This window comes from Eulemur rufifrons, chromosome 8 (genome assembly GCF_041146395.1).
Source record: "Eulemur rufifrons isolate Redbay chromosome 8, OSU_ERuf_1, whole genome shotgun sequence".
NCBI lineage: Eukaryota > Metazoa > Chordata > Mammalia > Primates > Lemuridae > Eulemur > Eulemur rufifrons.
In genome coordinates, this window is record NC_090990.1 from 102699830 (window position 1) to 102724915 (window position 25086).

At 38.5% G+C, this 25086-nt stretch overlaps 1 pseudogene; it reads left to right on the top strand.

Annotated features, from left to right (window-relative positions):
* The first annotated feature begins 23078 nt into the window (after nucleotides 1-23078).
* On the top strand, nucleotides 23079-24275 carry LOC138389997 (sorting nexin-24 pseudogene; annotated as a pseudogene).
* Nucleotides 24276-25086: the final 811 nt, after the last annotated feature.

Consider the following 25086-nt stretch of genomic DNA (forward strand, 5'->3'; position numbering starts at 1 on the left):
TTTACATTCCTACCAACAGTGTATAAGAGTTCCTTTTTCTCTGCATCCTCACCAACATCTGTCATTTTTTCTTAATAATAGCCATTCTAACTGGTGTGAGATGATATCTAATTGTGGTTTTGATTTGCATTTCTCTGATGATTAGTGATCTTGAGCATTTCTTCATATACCTTTTGGTCATTTGTATGTCTTCTTTTGAGAAATGTCTACTCAGATTCTTTGCCCATTTTTAATTGGATTATTTGGTTGCTGTTCAGTTGTTTAAGTTGCTTGTATATTCTGGATATTAGTCACTTGTCTCTTCACTCTTTCAATTATTTCCTTTGTTGCGTGGAAGCTTTTTAAGTTAATGTTGTCTCAATTGTCTATTTTTCTCTTTGTTGTCTGTGCTTCTAATACCTATAAAATCTTTGCCCCAGACCAATGTCCTATTTTCCCTATGTTTTCTTCTAGTAGTTTTATAGTTACAGGTTTTACATTTAAGTATTTAACTCATTTTGAGTTCATTTTTGTATCTGGTAAGAGATGGGAGGTCTAGTTTCATTCTGCATATGAATAGCCAGTTTTCCCGGCACCATTCATCGAAGAAGGTATTCTTTCCTCAATGTATGTTCTTGGCACCTTTGTTGAAAATGAGTTGGCTGTAAATATGTATGTTCATTTCTGGATTCTCTATTCTGTTCCATTGATCTATGTCAGACTCAGGGTTTTGCTTGGACTTTGTATAATTCTATACTGAGCAGGTAGAAACTGAGCTAATGCATGTTTTTTAATTTCATAAATAAAGAAACAAAAATCCTTTTTTAAACTAAAAAAATTAGCTCCAAACCATCTGTTTACCACAGACAAATCATAAAAGACACAAGTAAGGATATGAATACAAAAAATACCAACAATGCTATTACCCAGAAATAACCATTGTTATTTAATTCCTTCCAGATCCTCTTCTATATGCAAATTACTACATATATATACAAAATGCACGTATATATGTGCAAATTTATATGCAAATTATATATATGCAAAACATAAATTATATCTTATGTAAATTATATTTATTTATTTATTTATTTTTATACTTGCTTCTTAAGGTACTTTTTTTTAATTTTATCTTGTGTAAATTATATTTATATGTATATACATGTATCTATTATAGAAATATGTGTGATTGCAGAATAGCTTATCTATGGACTGTTTTGGGGACATAGAGTAGCCCATGTCAGCAGAGTTTTGTGGTTAGGACTGTGTGCTAGGGAGCAAATCTACCAGAGTTCGAACCTCAGCTGTGTACCTTGCGAGAGGTGTGCCCTTGATTAAGGTACCTGTCTTAATTATCTCATCTCTAAAGTGGAGAAAATAACGGTATTTTTTCATAAGTAGTCATGAGGTAGTCATGAGATAAATTCATGTTTAAAAGTGTCTGGCACATGGTAAGGTAAACCCTCAATAAATGTTAAGAATTGAATGAAGTAATCTTTAGGGCCAGTCAGTTATGAAGCAAAGAATGTTTGATAAAAGAGGAAAAGATACAAATGGTCATTATCAGACAGACCTTCACTCAGCATAGAAGACTCTTACCGGCTGGGCTTTCTTCCTATGAAGATAATTGTGGGTTTTAGCAGCTACTCTGAACCATGGCTTACCTACGGGGATTTCCATCTCAAAGAAAACCTGAGGTTTAGGGCTGAATCAGTGTGTTATTCTAAATGTACCAGTGTAACACCAACCCTCACCCCTTCTCTCACAAGCCCCTGTCCTGTCCATGAGGACAAAATCAGCTTCTCACTGTTCCATTTCTCTCCCTCTCAAAAGTATTATGCTGTTAGTTAAGAAGATAGGGAGTAGATCTCCAGCTGGCTTATTTTGCCACAGCACTCAGGCAGAGAAATGGAGGGTGTGTGCTGTTGGGGAGGGCACCGTCAACCATTTTCAACTATTGCATCTGACTTAGGCACATTTAACAAACCAGAACAATCAGAGCCACGTTGACAAGAAAAATCCTTTTTTTTGTTTGTTTGTTTTATGATACATTTCACCATGTATAATGACATAATCATCACTTGGATTCTATTTGGATAGAATAGAATCTATAGAAGCCACCATCCATAGAGGAAAATATAACAATTATAATATAATAATAGATGTCACCATCCACAGAGGAAAATTCCCATGTACAGGCTGAAATCAATCTTATTTTTCAACCCCAATCTCAAATGCAAATAATCACAAATAATAAAAATGCTGCTATATGCTGATTTGCATATTACTATGAGTTTATGAGCACCAATTTTATGCTGGCGTATCATTAAATGAACCACTAGGTTCTCCATCAAGGAGCTAGCACGAAATCAATAGACAAAATGAGAAGTACAGTGAAATAACCAAAGCATCTTAGCTCAGAATGCAAAAACCCACGCTTTCTGCCTGTGGAAGCCCCAAACTAATTTTAGCCTTATTATGATTTCAATGGCTCTGCTATAGCCATCATTAATCCTGCAAATTGCTATTTGGGCCACATTCTCAGGTGCAGAGAGATGTGTTTATAATGGTGCTCTACTCATCACAGGCGTGACTTCCCCTCCCAAACACCCTCTCTCATTTCAGCAGGGATTTTTTCCACTGCCTGCCACTCACAACAAACGCATAGTTGCCCTTATAAAACCAACAACTAAAATCCACTCCTATCGTCCATGACACACCGGCCAGGAACTCACTGCCCTAATTACCATCAATTTCATGATAAGATCAGAAGCCATACCTATTGTTGAAATATTTGTTTGTCTTATGTATGGGTGTTGTAAAATTTAATTACACCACCTTACCCACAATCAATGAAAAATTAAGTCATGCCTTCTCATAACATAGGGTATTAATTATCCCCAAATTAAGCAGCAATGTAGTAATCTGAGGAAAACCACAAATTTATATTTTTTCCACCCATGACCTGGTCTTTCTCACTTAACTGGTTCTGGCCTTCTGCCTCCCTTCTAGGGTTTTGCCATCAGATTAATCTGTTGATTTCTCTGCTCTACACCCTTACGTAAGCACCTCTCCTAGGTGGATGTGGGTCCTGCAGGTGGCTCTGCTGTGATTTGTGGTATCTGTTGAAATCAATCGGTTTATCCAGTTCAGTAGCATGCCACAAGTGCTAAGCCCACACTTCTTAGCAGGAGAATGTGACCATCTGCCAAATGGAGGCACCTTTCATTCCCTCTACACAGAACGACAAACCTCACCTCTCCCCAGATCTAAGAACTAATAATAAAATTTTGTCTATTCCAAGCTTTTTCCTACAGGCAGATGCATGTGCACTCCACAGAGGGAATATTTCCTGTCCAGGCCCTGCCCTCAGTCTTTACAAGGTAGTTTCAGCTCTATAGAGCTCATGAGGAGTCTCTCACCCACACATGTTGTTGAAGAGCATTTACACAGAGACCTCGGAATCTCATAAATGAATTTATGCTTGCTTTCCAAAGGGATCCTTCCTAATGGCCCCAGAAGCTATGTTTGGACTGTTCTCTCTGACTTAACAAATAGGAGAGTCAAATGGAGACTTCATGTGGCAGCAACACAATGCAGTGGGAAAAGTCAGCCATCTGAATTCTGCAATATGACCATCGGCCAGACCCTCCCTTTCTCTGGCCCTTCATTCTTTCTTTGATAAGATGAGAAGGTCAGGCAAACCATGATCCCTTCCTTTAAACCAAGCTTACAATTTGCCTCCTCCAGGGAGCCTTCCCTGATTAAGTGACTCTGAGGGTCACTTCAGCAGTGATGGCTTCAAATGAACCTCTGTAAAGTTGCAGTCAACATTTGCATATAATTTCTTTAGCAATTTTCATGTGAGTCCTCAACAGTGCTCAGAAGTCAGCACAGTGCCTTCCAGTCTTTTCCCTTCCCTTCCATTCCCGTCAGGAAATTCCAATCATTTGTGATTCAACAGGTCTCAGGCAACTCACAATCCAACAGACCCTATGCATACTACACACACCTTTTGCCCTATTTAGAAGCCACCATTGTTCTCCCTTTGCCCTTAGAATAAATTCCAAATGAGGACTTTATTCTGCTAAAGATATACAAGGCCCTACCCATTCTGGTTTCTGTCCTTTGCCAAACTCATCTTCTGCTATGCTTTACCCTGGCTTTCCCCCCTTGGTATACCTTATACCCTGGCTACACCATGCTTCCAGAAATTCCTTGAACACACCATGCCTTGTTAGATAGCAGCCTTAGCATTTGCTGGTCCTTCTTCCTCCACTTGGTGAATTTGATAGCCTTCAAGACCAAGTTCATATAATAATAGCAAATATTATCAGTCCTTTATAACATGATATAAAAACATACTGCTGTAAGTGTCTTATGTGTAGCAACTGATTTTTTTTTTTTTTTCTTTTTGCACACAACCAAGTCCTGACAGGCTTTTTCAGTGCCTAATTCCTCTCATTTCCTGCCGGTGGTTTTTGTTTGTTTGTTTGTTTGTTTGTTTTTGACATGTTTCTGCAGCCTTTCAGTTGATTGTATAAACCACCAGATAATCTTCCTGTAAAATGCTGTTCTTCCTAAGTAAGCCAGCATTGGTCACTGCCACTTACAACCAATAATCTTAACTTATAAGACATCTATCTGGTGAATCTTTACTGAATGCCCCTGAATTCCAGGCACTGCGCTGGTGCAGAGGGGTGGTGGAATACAAGGCTTCAATCCTGCTCTTAAAGAGCTCACATCTGTGGTGGGCGGGGGCGGGGGCGGGGGGAAGAAAAACAGCAATGCAAGGTAACTTAAGGCATAATGTGAATACTCACAAAAGTATAACTTAGATCTATGAGAACCAGATGAAGCATGTAACTGCCATGGTAAGTTCAAGAAGGCTTCACAGAGGAGGCAGCACAATATCAGTGGTTACAGTGGACTCTGGAGTCAGACTGCCTGGGTTCAAATCCTGCCTCTGCCACGTATTAGATATGTAACCTCAGGCAAGTTATTAATATTTAATGTCTTGGGCAATTTCCTCACCTATAAAATAAGTGATGATAAGAGTATGTATTTAGCAATCATCTCACAGCCAGCTCATTTCCCAGAGTCTGTCTACAGAACATGTTCCCAAGTTTGGCCCATCAGGATCTGCCTTCTCACCAACCTCATCTCGCTGTGAGGAACCATCTGTCTCACCCCTGAGCCTTATCTTTCATCACTAGTTTATTGATCAGGCTTTTCCCCATCCGGGAAGAGTCATTCTTTTAGTCCTAGACCTAGGATGTGCCTCAGGCCCTCCTTGATCTTTCTAAATTTGCCTGTACTTTAAAGTTAGACCAACACTATTTCAGGCCTAGCTTTCTTTTTTTTTTTTTTTAATTTCAACTCATTATGGGGGTACAAAAGTTCAGGTTATATATATTGCCCATGCTCCCCCATCCCCCGGAGTATGAGCTTCAAGCGTGTCCATTCCCTAGACAGTGCACATCGCACTCATCATGTAGGTGTGCACCCATCCCCCCCAGTCAGAACTTCAAGCGTGTCCATTCCCCAGGCAGTGCGCATCGCACTCATCAAGTAGGTATACACCCATCCCTTCCCCCCAGCCCCCACCTCTGTCCGATACCCAATTGGTGTTCTTACTCATTAAAGAAGAAAAGATCTACTCTGAGAATTTTCTGAATTGAATAGACTATTCTGAACTGAATCTTTGAAGCCACCCAAACCTTGGATATTAGCTCTCCACAGTTCCCCTACAAACACTCTTCCTAAACTAAATAGCTGTTACTTATCTTTTCAATCCTCAATTATCTACTTCATGGAGTTAGTTCAATGCCCAAAGAAGGAAGATATACAACAAAACTCTGTTCGAATCCCTCCACTTAATTTGTTCCAATTATTTTCTGTATTCTCATTTTGAAATCTCTTCTGATGGTCATACCTGTAACCCGAGGTCCCCAACCCCTGGGCCGGGGACTGGTACCAGTCCATGGCCTGTTAGGAACTGGGCCACACAGCAGGAGGTGAGCAGCAGACAAGCCAGTGAGGCTTCATCTGTATTTATAGCTGCTCCCCATCACTCACATCACCACCTGAGCTCCGCCTCTCGTCAGATCAATGGCAGCATTGGATTCTAATAGGAGCACGAACCCTACTGTAAACCGCACATGTGAGGGATCTATGTTGCGCACTCCCTGTGAGAATCTAATGCCTGATGATCTGAGGTGGAGCTGAGGCAGTGATGCTAGTGCTGGGGAGCAGCTGCACATACAGAGTATCATTAGCAGAGAGGTTAACAATGTAATAATAATAGAAATACAGTGCACAATAAATGTAATATGTTTGAATCGTCTTGAAACTATCATTCCCCCTCACTGCCCCCCTCACTGCCCCGGTCTATAGAAAAATTGTCTTCCATGAAACCGGTCCCTGGTGCCAAAAAGGTTGGGAACAGCTGCCTGTAGCTATTCATATTGCTACCTGTTGCACCAAGTTCTCTACTTTCAAATTTTTCTTCTTATATATTTCTAGGTTTCTGGTACTACCTTCTTGGTCATGCTTTGCATAAAAGCCATGTTCATTGTTCATTTTATCTTAGCTCAATAAAAGCACTCTCATTCCTAATTTAAATTTACATCATAATATTATGCTGAAAGATATGTCATTGAACTTCAACAAGGCATTTGGCAAGATCTCTTATAATATCTTAATGGAAAAGTTGGAGAAATCTTGGGTGCATAGGCAATTATATTATTGCCTAAACTAAAGGTGGTGATTAACAAATTAGTATCTTTCTTAAGAAAGCTTATAGTGTCATGCTAGGGTTCTATGCACACCCTATTTTAGTTAGCATTTTTATTAATGACTTAGATGCTGATTTCTAGAACAGATTCATTAAATTCACAGATGACAGAAAGCTGGAAAGGATAATAATACTTTCAGGTCACAACAGGTTTTAAAAAAAATCTTTGCAGCCTAGATTTATGGACTGAATAAAACAAAAAGTTATAAAAGGGGCAATGTAACATTCTTTGCTTGAGTCCAAAACACTAGGAGCAAAAGTATAGGATAAGATTGAGTTGGTTTAGTAATAGTCATTCTCTCCACAGTCAACTCAACATGATTGCATATTGTTATACAATTGCCAAAAAATTCAATACAGCCTTAAGCAGGCATTAGAAGGCTAGCTGTTGAATAAGGGAAGTAATGGTCTTTTTTACCTTATGGAGCTAGATCACTCCTTTAGAATTAGATTCAGCTAAGGGTGACATTTTAAGAAATATTAGTAAGTTGAAATGCATTTAAAAAGAAATCATTGGGATTATGAGTCACGTTATAAGAGGAATGTTTGAAGGAAGCAGGGATATTTAGACTGAACAAAAGAGTCACAAGATTCAAAGGGAACAGGATTGTGGCAGGATGCAGGAAGTATTGGATAGGTCTTCATCTAAAGGAGCTTACCGTCAAGGTGATTAGTATTATAATAGATGCAGATTTAAAATGGGGAAGAAATGATTAATTTTCCCTGGGAGAGTCAGGAAAGTTTTCACAGAGGTTGAGGCTGGAACTAACTGAATCTTAAAGGACAATGGAAGGGATTTCAACTACCAGCAGGGCAGGTCATTTGAGACAAAGGAAACAACATACACATAAACCCCCAGGCAGGGGTTAAAGCAGTGGGTTAAAAAGTAAATGGAAGGTCAGTGGGCACAGTAATCTTAGCACTCTGGGAGGCCAAGGCTGGAGGATCCCTTGAGACCAGGAGCTCAAGACCAGCCTGGACAACATAGCTAGGCCCTGTCTCTGCAAAAAATAAAAAATAAATAAAAGTAAATGGAAAGTGAGAAAGTGAAGACAGCAAGTATCAAAGTTAGACTCCAGGTTTCTGCTTCAGTGTCATTTCCTCAGAGAAACTTTTCCTGGCCCCTAACTTGCAATCTAAATTAGATGTCCTAGTTATGCTGTGTCTTAGTGCTCTATAATTTTTCTCTACAGAACTCACAGTTTGTATTTTATATTTATTTATTTATGTTTGTGCAGTGCTTAATATGAATTTGCCAGCTAGACTGCATACTCCATAAGGGCAGCCAGGCTGTGCCAGGCATATATGTGATAAAAAATAAATACAGTAGTCCCCCCTTAGCCTCATGGTATATGTTCCAAGACCCCCAGTGGATGCCTGAAACTGTAGATGGTACCAAACCCTATATATTCTGTTTTTTCCTATACACACATACCTATGATAAAATTTAATTTATAAATCAGGCACAATAAGGTATTAACAACAACCAATAACAAAATAGAAAAACTAAGTAAAATAAGATTTTCTGGAACACAAGCACTGCAATACCACAACAGTTGATCTGATAACCAAGACGGCTACTAAGGGACTAATGGGAGGGAGCAGGATGGTGTGAAATTTCATCGTGCAACTCAGAAGGTGCACAATTTAAAATTTATGAATTATTTCTGGAATTTTCCACTTAATATCTTCAGACTATGGTTGACTGTGGGTAACTGAAACCATGGAAAGCAAAATCTCAGGTAAGGAGGACTGCTGTATATGTTGAATGATGCACATAAAGATGAAATTATAGCAGAGAATGATATGCACTATCCTGTATGTACACATGTCTTGGGAGACAAGGAATAATTGAACTAGTAGTATTTGAACTAACTGAGTCTAATAGGAGAAAGAAAAGAGAGGAAGGACATTGAAGACAGATGGAGCAGCTCCAACCAAAGCACAGGGCCATAAAACAACACAGTGGGTACGAAGAACTTAGAGAACTTTCATATGTTTGTACATAAGTAGATGTGGTGAAGTGGTGGCTGACAAGACAGGGAAGTAGGCAAGGGCTTGATCATTTGTTCACTCAATGAATATGTATTGAGCACCTACTCACAACAGGCTTACTAATCCACGCCAAGAAGTTTGGGCTTTATCCAAATAGTATTGAGTAACAACTGAAGGATTTGAAAGTCCTATGATTCAAATTTGTATTTTAGAAAGTTCATTTTGGAGGTTGCACAGTGGATCTTTTAGAGGATGACAAGACTGGAGGCAAGTAGAGACCATTTAAAATGCTGTTTCAGAAATCCAGTTAAGAAAGGCAGTGGGAGTGGGAGCAGAAAAGGCATGGCTCAGGGAAATATTTAGACACTGAAATTGACAGAATTTGATGATATATTGGATTTGGAAAGTGAGAGTGGAGTTTAGGATAATTCTTGGGATTCTGTTATACATAATGGGATGAATTATGGTGAACAGAGAAAAGGACTAAAGGAAGAGAAAAACCAAGTGGGAAAAATTATGAAGTCCATTTGTACATATTGATACCTATGGAGGAGATTGCTAGTTGTCTACCAGAATCCATTTTCTCCCTTCTTTACATAATGGTAGATAATATGTGGCTTCCCAGCCCTCCTTTGGAACTATATTTCCTAGCCACTCCTTGCAGTGGGGTGGTGGGCATATGACTAAGATCTTGCTGGTGGAATATGACCAAGAGCAAAGAATGCAACTTCTTTCTCACTTGCTTAAGAAGAAATCCTCGTGCCTAGATTTTTGCTCCTTCCTCTTTTTACTGTTTAGAATGGTGATGACCAAAATGACCTTGGAGGTCACAAGTGGAGGACGGCATTAGCCTCCATTAGCCTGGATCCCTGTATGTATCAGAGCTGTCTTCTAATCTAGGACACTCACTTTGGGATACTTACCTGATAGAGAAATATGCTTATTGTCCTTCAAGTCATTAATTTTTAGAGTCTTTTTGTTATCGCAGCTTAGCCTACCTCATACATCTAAGTAGAGATAAGAACAGGTGAATACACTAGTCAGAAGTACAGGAAAGAAGCAATCAGTTATTATCAAATTCAGTTAATGTCAAAGCCATGGATATGAATAAGTCTCTCATAAAATGTATATAATTAAAGAAAAAAAAAGGACTTCAGATAGAACACAAGGTAATACAATATTTAAAGTGTGCATAGAGGAAAAATGAGGATGCTACAGTGAAGAGTGAAAAAAATAATAAGAGAATTAGAGAATAGTGGTAATTACAGAAGCCAAGAGAGGAGATAGTATTAAGGACAGAGTTGTCAAAAGAAGCCATCAAGGAAGGAAATTCCATGAGAATATGGGAGACGATGGGACCTAGAACAACATGGATTGCTGTAGAACAGAGTTGAAAATTTTTTCACATTGCAAGAGAACATCAGGAGATCAGGAGTGCAGAGGAGGTAAGTTTCTAAAGGTGTCACAAGAAATTAAGAAATGATCATTATTTTCTCTAAAAGTAGAAAATGAGGTTGGTGTTTGACTTATAGCTCATGAAAAGTGGTAATAGTTTAGAAAAGTTACCAGAGGTAGAAAAACATGTTGGAGTGAAACTGGCATTGAATTATTTCCTCCATGTGCAGATAGTAGGAGGGTGTAGAGGGTAACATTGATCCCAAATGAGGATTCTGTGCAGCAAGTATGGTATACAGATGCGGGTCAAAAAGCAGAGGGTATTGGTGAGAGCAGTTGGGGGATTTCTCTCTTCATCACTTTGACCTTTACACTCACAGAGATTTTATACCAGGTCTGCCATATTATCTGCTACAAACTTGGCACTATCATTATCATCACACCTTTCTAAGTCTGGGAACTACATTTCCCAGAACCTCTTCCTATATAGTTCTGGATTAGAGTTTGCCAGTGAAAGAAATTTCTGTGAGATTAAGAAGGTGGAAGCAAAGAGGAAGCCATTATTCCTAGGTCAAAGAGGCCAGATGTGGTAGCTTTTAGAAATCCTCCATGGTGAATTTTTCTATAGACTTCTGGAAACCTTCTACACCTTCACTTTTTTAGCTTCTATCACATTCACATAAGTTCTAATTTCTACATGAAATCTCTTATTCTCATAATATTCATGGTGGTTCTCTTTTCCTGACCAAAACCTAATGAATAGGCCAGGCCTCGTGTGATGTGGCTGTGTCCTCCATTTTTGAAAGGAAAGAAGAAACATTAATAAAATTTAATTATTCTGACCTTCATTCAACTCTGTTTTCCTTGGCAATGTCATCTAGAAAAATATCTGGAGATATCTCAGACACTATTGCCTTGAATGCTTGAATCCCATCACCCTAAAATGTTTCCTGCATTCTGGGAGCAGGCTCCTTCCTGGGTGCCATCATTCCCACAGTGCTTCCACATAAGTGGATACTGTCATGTCAGACAAATACCCTGCATTCTTGGCAGCACTCATCAACAGGAGTCCATGCAATGGATATAGGATTTGGATACATCATCGGGCTGACCCTGGATCCTCTTTAACAACTTCCTAAGTGGTGATTCATCATGATCATACTCATCCAGTAATTTAGAGAACATGAAGGTTCTTTACTACACCAGTTGGAATCTTGTGTCTCAGGTAGTGCAGGTGTCAAAGCCAGCTATATACACAGATTAAATCAGTAGAATGTGACAGAGTTTAAAAACCACCTTTGTCTAGCTTACCAGATAAGCCCTACTTAGTTCTGGGCACACAGTAGGGGCCAAATTTACTTGGATTGTACAGAACCTGGGTTTCTGAATCCTCTTTGGTAGCCAACTATTGTGATTAAGAGTGTAGACACTGTAGCCAGAGTATCTGAGGTTAAATCTTGTTTGATTTTGGAGAATCTGCTTAACCTCTGTATAATACACCTATTAAAAAAGAATAATAAGGTGAAGATGAAAGAAATAATACATTTGAAGTGGTCAATATATCCTGGCATTATAATAATCATATAGGAATACCTGGAATATATTGTGGGTTTGATTCCAGGCCATTGCAAGAAAGTGAATATCACAATAAAGTGAGTCACACAAATTTTTTTGGTTTTCCAGTGCACATAAAAGCTATGTTTACACTATAGTGTAGTCTATTAAGTGTGCAATACTATTATGTCTAAAAAAATTCTACAAACCTTAATTTAAAAATATTGGGTTAATGAAGAAATTAAGAAGGAAATAAAAAAAATTCTTGAAACAAATGAAAATAGAAACACAACATATTAAAACCTATGGGATACAGAAAAAGCAATGCTAAGAGGTAATTGTATAGCAATAAATGCCCACGTCAAAAAAGTAGAAAGATTTCACATAAACAACCTAACAGTGCACCTCAAGGAACGAGGAAAGCAAGAACAAACTAAATCCAAAATTAATAGAAGGAAAGGAATAATAAAGATCAGAGTAGAGCTAAGCAAAATAGAGACTAAAAAAAATGCAAAGGATCAATGAAATGAAAGTTAGTTTTTTGAAAAGATAAAGTCAACAAACCTCTAGCTAGACTAACAAGAAAAAAAGAGAGAAGACCCAAATAAATAAAATCAGAAACAAAAAAGGAAATATTATAACTGATAATACAGAAATACAAAGGATCATTAGAGTTGTTTATAATTATAAACAACTACATGTTAACAAATTGGAAAACCTAGAAGAAATGAATAAATTCCTGGACACATACAACTTATCAAGATTGAACCAGGAAGAAATAGAAAACCCGAGTAGACCAATAACAAGTAATGAGATTGAATCAGTAATCAAAAGTCTCCCAATGTTATCATGGTATCTCCCCTGCCAGGCCACTCTATATGTGCATTATCAAATATGTAAGAATGCAGGAACACATACTGATGACAGTAACCTATACTTTGAACTAAAAGTTGCAGAGTTGTGGAATGGTATGTGTTATGAATCAGTCCAGATGTGAGTTGTTTCCAAGCAGCCTCACTGATGCCATATAATGGGGTGCATTTTTCTTTGAAAGGGTCTATGTAATCATTTTCTAGAAAATATAGGTATCTATCTGTACTAGTGTTTTTATATGAAAAAAATAGTGTCTTTGTGATTTTAAAGACAACTGTGAAATAAAATTGTTTCACCTCCAAAAAAAAAAAAAAGTCTCCCAACAAAGAAAAGCCCAGGACCAGATGGCTTTACTGCTCAAGTCTACAAGATCTAACACCAATTCTTCTCAAACTATTCCAAAAAATTGAAGAGGAGGCAATTCTTCCTAATTCATTCTATGGGGCCAGCATTATCCTGATACCCAAACCAGACAAGGACACAACAAAGAAAAAGAAACTATAGGCCAATATCCATGATAAACATAGATGCAAAAATACTAGCAAACTGAATCCAACAAAATATAAAAAAGATGATACATCATGATCAAGTAAGATCTATCCCAGGGAGGCAAGTATAGCTCAACATATGCAAATCAATAAATGTGACACATCACAGATGTAAGAATATAAACTATACAATCATATCAATAAATGCACAAAATGCATTTGATAAAATTCAACATCCCTTCATGATAAAAAAAAAAAACTTTCAACAAACTAGGCACAGAAGGAACATACCTCAACATGATAAAAGCCATATATGACAGACCCACAGCTAAAATCTTACTGAATGGGGAAAAGCAGAAAGTCTTTCCTTTGAAAACTGAAACAAGACAAGGATGTCTGCTTTTACCACTCTTATTCAACATAGTACTGAAAATCCTAGTGAGAGTAATCAGGAAAGAGAAAAAATAAAAGGCATCTCCATTAGAAAAGAGGAGGTCAAATTGTCCCTCTTTGCAGATGACATGATAGAAAAGATGCCTCAAAAACTCTTAGAATTGATAAACAAATTCAAGAAAGTTGCAAGATACAAAATCAACATAAAGGCCAGGCGCGGTGGCTCACGCCTGTAATCCTAGCACTCTGGGAGGCCGAGGTGGGCGGATCGTTTGAGCTCAGGAGTTCGAGACCAGCCTGAGCAAGAGCGAGACCCCATCTCTACTAAAAAAAATAGAAAGAAATTATATAGACAGCTAAATATATATATAGAAAAAAAAAATTAGCCAGGCATGGTGGCACATGCCTGTAGTCCCAGCTACTCGGGAGGCTGAGGCAGTAGGATTGCTTGAGCCCAGGAGTTTGAGGTTGCTGTGAGCAAGGCTGACGCCACAGCACTCACTCTAGCCCGGGCAACAGAGCGAGACTCTGTCTCAAAAAAAAAAAAAAAAAAAAAAATCAACATAAAAAGATTGGTAGTGTTTCTAGAAACTAAACTAGCTGAAAATAAATAGCTACAAAAATAAAATAAAATAAATATCTAGGAATACATTTAACCAAGGAAATGAAAGATCTCTACAAGGAAAACTTTAAAACATTGTTGAAAGAAGTCAACGAAGACACAAACAAATGGAAAGATATCTTATGCTTATGGATCAGAAGAATTAACATTGTTAAAATGACCATACTACCCAAAGCAATCTATAGATTTAATGCAATTCCTATGAAAATACCAATTACATTCTTCAAAGAAATAGAAAAAACAATCCTAAAATTCATACAAAACCACAAAAGACCCCCAAAAAACAAAGCAATACTTAGCAAAAAGCACAAATCTAGAGACATCACACTACCTGACTTTGAAATATACTACAAAGCTATAGTAATCAAAACAGCATGATAGTGATACAAAAGCAGCCATGTAGACCAGTGGAATAGAATAGAGAACCCAGAAATGAATACATGTATTTACAACCAACTGATTTTCAGTAAAGATATCAAGAACATAAACTGGGGAAAGGACACACTCTTCAATAAAAGGTGCTAGGAAAACTGAATATCCATTGCTAGAAGAATGAAACTGGACCCCCCTATCTCACTATATACAAAAATCAACCCAAAATAAATTAAAGACTTAAAACCTGAAACTATGAAACTTATAGAAGAAAACATAGGAGAAATGCATCAGGACATTTGTCTAGGCAAAGATTGTATGGCTAAAATTCCAAAAGCACAGGAAACAAAAAAAACCAAAAATAGATAAATATACTCTGCACAGCAAAGGAAACAATCAAAAGAGTAAGAGACCACCTGAAGAATGGGAGAAAATACTTGCAAACTATTAATCTAACATGGGACTAATATTCAGAATATACAAGAAACTCGAACAACTCAACAGCAAACAAATAATTCAATTAAAAATGAGCAAAGGATCTGAACAGACATTTTCCAAAAGAAGACATACAAATGGCCACCAGGTATAGGAAAAAATGCTCAACATCACTAATCATCAGGGAAATGCAAATCAAAACCACAATGAGATATCATCTCACTCCAATTAGAATGGCTATTATCAAAAAAACAAAAAAAAGCAAATGCTGGTGAGGTTGCAGAGAAAAGGGAACTCTTATACACTATTGTAAATTATTACAGTCATTACGGAAAACAGTAGGAAGATTTCTCAAAGAACTAAAAATAGAACTACTGTATGATACAGCAATCCCACTACTGGGTATTTATCTAAAGGAAAGGAAATCAGTATATCAAAGGGATACATGTACTTGCATATTATTGCAGCATCATTCACAATAGCCAAGATATGGAATCAACCTAAGTGTCTATCAATGGATAAATGGATAAAGAAAATGTCGTATATATACCCAATGGCATACTATTCAGCCATAAAAAGGAATGAAATCATGTCATTTGTAGCAACATGGATGGAACTGGAAGTCATTGTTTTAAGTGTAATAAGTCAGGCACAGAAAGACAAGTATTGCAAGTTCTCACTCATATGTGAGAGCTAAAAAAGTTATATTGTGGCGGTGGAGAGAATGGTTGTCAGAGGCTGAGAAAAGGGTAGTAGGGATGAAGAGAGGTTGGTGAATGGGTACAAACATACAGTTAGATAGAAGGAATAAGTTCTACTGTTTGACAGCACAGTTAACAAAAATTTATTGTATATTTCAAAATAACTAGATTTGAAATGTTCCCGACACAAAGAAATAATAAATGTTTGAGGTGATACATATCCTATATACTCTCACATTACCATTATACATTATATGCATGTGTCAAAATATCACATGTGCCCCATAAATATGTACAATATTTATCAATTAAAAATACTTTATTAGTAAAAATGCTAATGATCATCTGAGCCTTCAGCAAATCATAATCTTTTTTCTGGTGGAGGGTCTTGCCTCAATGTTGATGGATGCAGACTAATCAGGGTGGTCATTGCTGAAAGTTGGGGTGGCTGTGGAAATTCCTTAAAAGAAGATAATAATGAAGTTTGCTGCATTGATTGACTCTTCCTTTCATGAAAGGTATCTCTGTAGAATGTGATGCTGTTTATTAGTATTTTACCCACAGTAGAATCTCTTTCAAAATTGAAGTCAATCCTCTCAAACCCTGCTGCTTTATTAACTAAGTTTATAGAATATTGTAATCCTTTGTTGTCATTTCAACAAAGTTTACAGCATTTTCACCAGGATAGATTCCATCTCAAGAAACCACTTTCTTTGCTCATCCATAAGAAGCAACTCCTCATCCATTCAAGTTTTATCATGAGATTTTTTTTATTTTATAATAATAAAAAATATTTTTTTTCAGTCACATCTTCAGGCTTCACTTCTAATTTTAGTTCTCTTGCTATTTCCACCACATCTGCAGTTACTTCCTCCACTGAAGTCTTGAACCCCTCAAATTCATCTGTGAGAGTGAGTATCAACTTCTTCCAAACTCCTGTCAATGCTGATATTTTGACCTTGTCCCATGAATCACGAATGTTCTTAATGGCATCTAGAATGGTGAATCCTTTCCAGAAGTTTTTCAATTTACTTTGCCCAGATCTATCAGAGGAATCACTATCTATGGCAGCTGTAGCCTTAGAAAATGTATTAATATTTGTTAAATAAAAGTTGAAAGTCAAAATTACTCCTTGATCCATGGACTGCAGAATAGATGCTATGTTGTACTAATTTACAGTCACTTGGAAGTAATATTCATTGGGTGCTTGGCAGGTGGGGGAGATGGAGAGGATGGGTAAACTCATAATTGATGGGTGCAGAGCACACTATATGGGGGTTGGGCAGGCATGTAGCTCTGGCTTGAGCAATGCAAAGGCATTATATGTAACCGAAATGTTTGTGCCCCCATAATAATCTGAATTTTTTTAAAAAAGAAAATAAATTGAAAAAAAAAACATGCTGTAAACAAATGTGCTGTCATCCAGGCTTTGTTATTCCATTTATAGAGCACAGGCAGAGTAGATTTAGCATAATTCTTAAGGGTTCTAAGATGTCCACAATGGTAAATGAGCATTGGCCTTAACTTAAAGTCTTCAGCTGCATTAGCCCCTAGCAAGAGAGTCAGCCTGTTCTTTGAAGCACTGGAGCCAGACATGGGCTTCTCTTTAGCTATGAAAGTCCTTAAACCTGACAAACCAAACTCTGATAGCTTCAAACTTTCTGCAGCTTCTTCACTCTCGAAGCCTTCATACAATTGAAAGGAGTTAGGGCTTTGCTCTGGATTAGGCTTTGGCTTAAGGGAATGTTGTGGCTGATTTGATCTTGTATCCAGACAACTAGAACTTTCTCCATAGCAGCAATAAGCTGTTTTGCTTTCTTCATGTGTTCATTGCACTTTTAATTGCCTTAAAGAAATTTTCCTTTGCACTCACAACTTGTATAACCATTTGGCACAAGAGGCCTAAATTTCAGTCTATCTCAGTTTTCAAGATGCCTTCCTCACTAAGCTTAATCATTTCTAGTTTTTGATTTAAAGTGAGAGATGTGCAATTCTTCCTTTCACTTGAACACTTGGAGGCCATTGTAGGGTTATTAATGGGCCTAATTTCAATATTGTTGCGTCTCAGGGAATAGGGAGATCCAATGAGAGGGAAAGAGAGTGGGAAACTGCTGGTCAGTGGAGCAGTCAGAACACACAACATTAATAATTGAGTTTGCTATCTTGTACGGGCACAGTTTGTGGCACCCCAAAACAATTACAATAGTAACATCAAAGATCACTAATGACAGATCACCAAAACAAATATTATAATAATGAAAAAGTTTGAAATATTGTAAGAAATTGCCAAAGTATGACACCTAGACACAAAATGAGCAAAAGCTGTTGGAAAAATGGCAGTGATAGACTTGCTCAAGGCAGGGTTGTTAGAAAGCTTCAATTTGTGTAAAAAAAAAAAAAAAACAAACCGCTATCTGTGAGGCACAATAAAGTGAAAAAATGAGATATACCTATACCAATAACTTCACTGTCTCTGCACTAAAATTTGACTTAGCTTCCTGGTTGTTCTCTTATTGCAATTTCATCTATTTTTTTTCTAAATAAAGGGCACACACAGGTGTTTAGTCTGGGCTTGTCAGGTATACTCTCTACCCTCACTTCCACCTGATGAACATTACCTACCATATAATAGCTTTTTCTTTTGTGTGTGCTCGAGCTTACCACATGGCCTAACTTACATCTCAAAACTGTCCTGGAAGTTGGACAGGACAGTTTTGAGATGTAAGTTAGGCTATGTGGTAAGCTCGAGCACACACAAAAGAAAAAGCTATTTCATGGTAGGTAAAATTTGACTTAGCTTCCTTGTTCTCTTATTGCAATTTCATCTATTTTTTTCTAAATAAAGGGCACACACAGGTGTTTAGTCTGGGCTTGTCAGGTATACTCTCTACCCTCACTTCCACCTGATGAACATTACCAACCTTCCTTACCCTGCTTTATTTTACTTTAAATTATTATCCTCATGTGTCATATCATATATTTATTCATTTATTAATTGTCTGTTTTTTCCCACTCCCATCCCTAACGGAGTTTCCTTGCCTACACATATTACTGGGAAAGATGACATTCTATCCTGTTCGCTAATAGCATAATGGGATAGGACCTGTCACAGCTCTCCAGACTCCTCTGATTTCCCCTTTTTAAAATCAAATATCACTTAAATAAAATAGAGTCGTGGGATAGTTCACTCTTCCCAAACAAGGCAAAACAATACTTTATTGTCTTATGAATATAGTGCTTAGTACAGTCACTCTCTCATATCTTTTCCAATAAATAAGGTGCTGGAGGGATGCAGAGGAAGCAAGTGATAAATACCATGAAAAACAAAAAAGGTTATTTATTTTTATGTGCATGTAAAATTATATGCATGAGAAATATTTATAGGCAGATATCTAGGGATGGGATGGTCTACAAATTCATATATGTCCAGACTGAATGTTTTAACACACTGAGCTGGGTTACAGAAAGACTTCATGTTGGCCCCTTGGAAATCCTGTCTTAATGTTTTTTTTCCCATGCCTACTGTTAATTTCTCCAGTATAGAGATAACTCATTCCATAGTGAGTTAATCTCTCTGATGCAAGAATGACAAACAAATATCATCCTAGAGCTCAGGAAGCTCAGACAAACATCATGAAGTCACTTTCTGTATCTGAGTTTGAAAACTTGCATTTATAGAATCTAGAATGTACGTCAGTTAACCAATAGATATTTATGTCTACATCAATGTTATTCAAACCATGAATAGGTATGTATCAAAACATACCATTATTACCCTAAAATTAATGATGGAGGCCATGAGTTGTTCCGGATATGGGACTTGGGAATTTAATAGACAGAAACCATGCCATCTGGGAATATATGAAGGTATGCAACACTGACACAGACAAACAATAAATTATTACTGTATTAGTTTTCTATTGCCACTGTAATGAATAACCACAAATGTAGTTGCTTAAAACAAAACAAATTTTTCTCTTATGGATCTGGAGGTCGGTAGTCCAAAATGGATCACACAGGCTAAAATCAAGGTGTTGGCAGAGCTGTGTTCCTTCTGGAGGCTCTAAGAGAAAATCCATTTCCTTGCCTTTTCCAGCTTCAAGAGTAAGCCTGCATTGCTCGGCTGTGGCCCCTTCCTCCGTCTTTAAAGTGCATCACCCCAACCTCTGCTCCCATCGTCATATCTCTTCTCTCTGACTTTGACCCTCTTGCCGCCCTCCTGTAAGGATGCTTGTGAACACATTGGGCCACACAGACAATCCAGGATAGTTTCCCTATCTCTAGATCCTTAATTTAACACATCTTCAAAGTCCCTTAACCCATGTAAAGTAACATAATTCACAGGTTCCAAAGATTAGGAAGTGGACATCTCTAGAAGGTCATTATTCTGCCTACCACATTGACCATCAGATAATAAATATATAGTTCTAGTAAAAAGAATAATGGACTTCAGGCCAGGAAGCCTAGGTCTGAGTATGTCCCTCCTCTCCCACATGTCATTTCAGGCAACTCAACTGACATCTTTGAGCCCATTTCCTCAAAGGCAAAATGAAGATAATAATATTTCTAATGGCTAAAAATGAATTAATTATATAAAAATACTTTGTCAGCCATACGTTATTAAAATTTAGTTTGGTTCTGTTCAACAAACATTTCCTGACCTCATACTATGTGCCTGGCACGTGTATGTGCTGGAACACCATGGAAAAGAAGATATGTCCTTACTCTCAAGGAATAGTCTAGAAGACATGAAACCAAAAATATTACACTTTAGTGTGATTAGTGCAACAATATGAGTATGCACAAGAAAAGCAGATAACTAAAAGAAAAGAGTAGTTTCTTTGAGAGAGAGAAAAATTATCAAGAAAGGTTTCACAGAGCAAGTGGCAGTTTGAGCAAGATTTAGAAGAATAAATCCATCTTTAGACAGATAGAAGTAAGAGGTTATTTCAGGCAGAAAAACAGCCATACAAAAGCAGAGGTATGAAACTGCATTGTGCATTTAGAGAATGACAAAGGGGTTTGATGGTTTAATACTAGTGTATCTTCCATACAAGACAGGGAGTCAGGAGTAAACAATGTAAAACAATTTGAGACTGGAAAACTGAGATGAAGAAAGGTTTTCTGTGCTGTGCTCAAAAGCTCAACTCTGCATGTAATGAGAAATCATTTAAACATTTTAAGCAGGGTGGCCAACTATTTCAGTTTGCCTGGGATTATCCTGGTTGTCTTATGACCCAGAAAACCTCTCAATCCTGGGCAAACCAGGATGGTTGGTCACCCTGTGAAAGAAATGATTTGATCAACTTAATTTCCACACAATTCACTGTCGCTAGTTCACTGTGACAGTGAGCTAGAAAACAGCAGGGTGGAAGAAAAGAGATTGATAAGAGACCAGGGAAATAGTCTTTGGGAGAGATGATGAGACTCTAAGCTGAAGCAGTGACTGGGATGAAGGTAGGCGGAAGAATTCACAAGGTGTTTAAATACCAAAATCTATTAATGCATCACTTATTGAATGACCTGATGTGGGAAATGAGGAAGGAGAAAAAAATCTAGAATAACTCCTAGGATTTGGAGTCACTGAATGAGTGGCCTTAATGCCAGTAGATGGAAGTATAGGAAGCTAAGTGAGTTGATTGAGACAGGAAATTTTAGTTTGGGATATGTTAGATTTCGGTCTGATGTTTCCATGAGACATCCAAGATGGAGTTCTCTAGGGTAGGGTCCAGATTTTGGGAGCAGATCAGAACTGGAGAGACAGTCACATTCTCTATATTCTTTGGAGATGGAAAAAGTATGGAAGTTGCATGTTTATGAACAAGAATTATGATAGCTACCACTTATTGGTGTTCCTGTGTTGGAAAATTTGATTGGGAGTAACAGAGACTAGTTTGAGCAAATTTAAGCATAATTGCAATACAGATAAGGACACAGGGGTGTGTCACAAAACCCAAGGACAGGGATGCCACTGGGTTTCAGCAAGGGACTGGAGCCAGGGAAGGCCATGCCATCAGGGCTCTTGTTATCTCTCATTTCCAGTCTTCTTTGTGCCTCTGCTCCCTGCTTCATTATTCTCTCTTGGAAGAGATTGCTTTTTCCTGCTGCCCAAGCAATATGGCTGTTCACATAGCTGTTTATACTTCTAGAGTTAGTATCTACTTCATTCAAGGTACCAGGCAGAGACTAGGAAGGGAATCACGTAGTGCTAATATTTAATTGCAAGGGAAGGTTGAATCGGGTGGATAACCTGGACCAAATAATTGCAGAGAGAGATTAGAAGGGAATCAGCAGTCCCCAAAATGATGGCAGTAGGGAAGATGACCAAAGGTATCCACTACACACATATGTTCTTATTTAACCTTAGAATAACACTATGAGGTATTTATTATTACTATTCCTTATGCTGTAAATGCTCTAAAGGCAAAGACCATGTCAACTTGTTCACCACTGTATAGATGCCAGTGCACCTGGCACAATGCCTAGCTCATGCTTAATAATTCATTTTTTATGATGGAGTAATTGAATGAATGAACCTCAATTTTACATCTGAGGAAACTTGGGGTCAGAGAGTTTCAATCACTTTCCCAAGGTGACACATTCAGGTAGTAAAAAGGAGAATCAAACCCAAATCTACTCCACTTCAGACTTTGTGCTCTTAACTAACAAAAACTCCCTTTCTGGTGAAACCCTCACTGTTACCCTGGAAGCCTGAATATCCTTGGTAAACAATATTTTCTAGACCCTGAAAGTAAATTGACAGTGGGGATCCAATTGTGTCCCAACCAGCAGATGAGAGAGACGGTCAGGGGCCGGGCCTGTTCTGAAAGCCAGGATGAGCACTCGCACATCTGCAGAAGGGGCTGGGGGCCAGCTCTCTGCCGTGTCCTGGGCCAAGTGCTCAGGACGGGTGTTAGTAACGTGCAGCATAGCAACACAAGAACACCGGGAGGGCATTTGTGGTACAGCAGCCCTAGGCTGTCACACAACTTGACCATCTCACAACTAAAATTTCCTGCAGGAAAAGGTCCCTGGTGTGTCTCCACCCATAGGCCCAAAAAGCAAAACAAGTTGATCTTAGATTCTTTAAGACGGCTGCGCAACTTTCAATCCCTTCAATACAAGAATTCAAATCCACCAACTAATAAACATTGCTTTAGCACTCATTACATCTATCATGTTAGATATTTAGGCAATATGGTAAAGTAACCATATTTTCAAAGCCAAAGAACATGTGATTTGACAAAAGGTTTTTCTTGTTATGTTTATTCATATAAATAAGAATAAATTTTTGGAGACTCAGGCGCCTGAAGCCCTGCGCCCTCCGCCCCGGTCTCCCGGCCCGGACTCCGGCCCCGGGCACGGGCACGCCCAGAGCGCGGCGGGCGCGGCGTGCGGACCCGGGCCGGGAGGCGGGGCGGCCGCGGCCGTGAGCCCGCCCCCCGCTCGCCCTCCGCCGGCCGACTGGCGCGGCCATGGAGGTCTACATCCCGTCCTTTCGCTACGAGGAGAGTGACCTGGAGCGGGGATACACGGTGTTTAAGATAGAAGTGCTAATGAATGGAAGAAAACATTTTGTTGAAAAAAGGTACAGCGAATTTCATGCTTTGCACAAAAAGCTTAAGAAATGTATAAAAACTCCAGAAATCCCTTCTAAACATGTTAGGAACTGGGTCCCAAAAGTGTTGGAACAACGACGACAAGGTTTGGAAACATATTTACAGGCTGTCATTTTAGAAAATGAAGAACTTCCCAAACTGTTCCTTGATTTTCTAAACGTGCGACACTTGCCCTCTCTACCAAAGGCAGAAAGTTGTGGATCTTTTGATGAGACAAAGTCTGAAGAGTCAAGCAAACTGTCCCACCAGCCGGTGCTGCTGTTCCTCAGGGATCCATACGTCTTGCCTGCAGCCAGCGATTTTCCAAATGTGGTTACTGAGGGAGTTCTCCATGGGATATTTTACCCTCATCTGCAGCCCAGGTAGAAATCCTACGTGGCTACAAGAAGCTGAAGCAAGTTTCGAAGTCACGGCCAAGGAAATCGATGCCTACCAAATTAACCTAAACTCTATGACATGATGGCTCTAGCTAGTGGTAAAATTCACAGTCCCGGCTTAATTCAGGGCAGGGCCCTTTCCATTAGAATGGTGCTTTTAAAAATAGAAACTAAACCAGGGCAGTGGTCAGGTTAAGGCTGAGTGCTTAAGAAGTAGAATGTAGCTGCCGACTTAGAAACCACGGAAAGGAGGCCACAGTAGATTGCTGGGAGCTCTGGGCCAGCAAAACAAAGTCACCCTCTGCTTCAGTCACACCATTTGCTAATTGAAAGTCACATCCTGAATCATGCTGAGACTGATCAACTTCGGTAGCTTTTTTGTTCAGATCTTATGACACACTAATCTCACCAGGACGTTTTCTCAGCCAGCGATAGTACATTCTGAAGTGCTGGCACCAGGAGACTGTCCCAGAAACACACCACGCTCAATGTGAGGAAGGAACTAAACTGGAAATTAAATTATAATGATAATCTTAGGGCATTTTAATTTGCATGACAGTGGAGTTGCATCATACCCAGGGTTAGCTTCTAACAGCAGCGCGGAAGATAAAACGGGCTGTTAGGATGATTCTTGGAAGCCTTTAGAGAGGCGCCATGGTGGAAATCTGTGCGTCCATCTCCGCCAGCTCTTACTCCGGTGTTGGAAGAAAAGAGCGTTTCTTCGTCTTGAAGACCAGATGAAGTCATGGGAGTGTAGGGGCCATTTTGTATAGAAAGCACATACCTTTGAACACGATAACGCTCGGCCCTGCGAGATGCCTGCCCCGTGAAAGGAAGACGCGAACTGACAGTGAGCGAGGGGCCAGCAGGTGGACAGCAGCGTCTGGGCTCCGCTCAAGGCCTGCGTTCGTCAAACCCGCAGTGTCGCCGCAGGAGCGTGTTAGTTTCCTCATGGCCTCCTTTTTCCTGACCTCATGTATTAATGCAAGTTAAATGCGTGTATGATACAACTCCACTGTACATCAGACATCCACATTTTGAATAGCAAAGGGTAAACGCATATATACTGCCTGTATGTATGTGCTGTATGTGGACATTTCATTGCAAACCAATTAATATCTAGCCTATTTATGGTTATTAGTTTTAATAAGTTTCTGTGTGGGAGAAAAATATTTAAAATCAAAACTAATAACTCAGTCATGGTTTTTGATTCAGATCTCAACATAAAGGTTTAAAGCCTACTGCAAACTGTTAAAGATATGTTTTATGATAGATTCTGCTACTATTAATACATGTGGGAAACAAGGAAAAACTAAATAATCAAGTGTCATCAACCAAAATTAACTGACTAGTCAAACTTTGGAGATATTTTTAAAATGTTTTTATGTTATTAGCTATTTTGAGTTAAATAAAAATAAAGAACAAGGAAAAAAAAGAATAAATTTGATCATACTTAATTATATATTTAACAAATCATCTCTTGCCTG